Source organism: Petaurus breviceps, unplaced genomic scaffold, assembly GCF_028583685.1.
Source record: "Petaurus breviceps papuanus isolate PSGF00001 unplaced genomic scaffold, PetGlider_PUasm1.0 90769, whole genome shotgun sequence".
NCBI classification, from domain to species: domain Eukaryota; kingdom Metazoa; phylum Chordata; class Mammalia; order Diprotodontia; family Petauridae; genus Petaurus; species Petaurus breviceps.
This window is the reverse complement of record NW_027187341.1, coordinates 18,455,913-18,457,062: the sequence shown is the minus strand read 5'-3', so window position 1 is coordinate 18,457,062 and position 1,150 is coordinate 18,455,913.

The following is a 1,150-nucleotide window of genomic DNA, read 5'->3' as shown; positions in this document are numbered from 1 at the left end:
TGGTCACCACCTGTATCCTTGACTAACTTGAGTTCATTGCCTACTGCCATTTGTATGTATGCAGCCTAGACCTTGTCTCAGCAACTGGATCTTCAACAAGCTGATTTTTGGCAAATAGAAACAAACCTCTCCTAAGTTTGAAAGGTTTAGCTTATGTGACATGTTCACTATACATTGTATTTTATGAGGCTTTAAAGATGCATGATCAATCCATAATCCAGGATCTAGCTCAATGACTTGCACATATTAGTTCACCCAGTCTCGCTAATTCTAGACCTGTGCCCCCAAAGAAATAAAAAAAGAAGAAAAGGTCCCATGTGTACAAAAATATCTGAAGTAACTCTGGAAACCCGGAAACAAAGGGGATGTCCATCAACTGGGAATGTTTGAGTAAATTGTAGAATATGAATATAAAGGAATACTTTGGGGCTTTTAAGAAATGAGGGGAAAGAAAGTTTCAAAGAGACAAGGAAAAACTTGCATGAACTAATGCAGAATGAAGTGAGTAAGACCAGAAGAACAATTTATACTTTAACATCAATAATGTAAAAATGAACAATTGTGAAGGACTTAAGAATGAAAGGACTGATAAAGAAAAACTCTGCCTATCTCATGACCTCGAGAAGAGATGATAGACTAATATGAAGAATAAAAAACACATTTTTTTGATGTGATAAGTGTAGGAATTTGTTTTGCTTGACTCTGCTTACATGATACAGGGATTTTCCTTCCTCTTTTCCTCCCTTCTTCCTCCCTCCCCCCCTCCCCCCCCTCCTTCCTTCCTTCCTTCCTTCCTTCCTTCCTCCTTTTATCCCTTTCTCCCTCCGATCCTTCCTCCCTTTCATCTTCTCTCCCTCTCTCCTTTCTTTACTTTATCCTTTCCTCTTCCTCCCTTCCTTTTCCCTCCTCCCTTTCTTTCTACATCCCTTCATCCTTCTCTTATTTCCTGTTTTCCTTCCTCCTTCCTTTCCTCCCTCCCTTTCTTCCTCCTTTGCTTTTTTCCTCCTTCTCCCCTCCCCTCTCCTTTCTTCCCCTAATCTCTCCCTTCCTTCCTCCTTTTATCCCTTTCTCCCTCAGATCCTTCCTCCCTTTCATCTTCTCTCCCTCTCTCCTTTCTTTACTTTATCCTTTCCTCTTCCTCCCTTCCTTT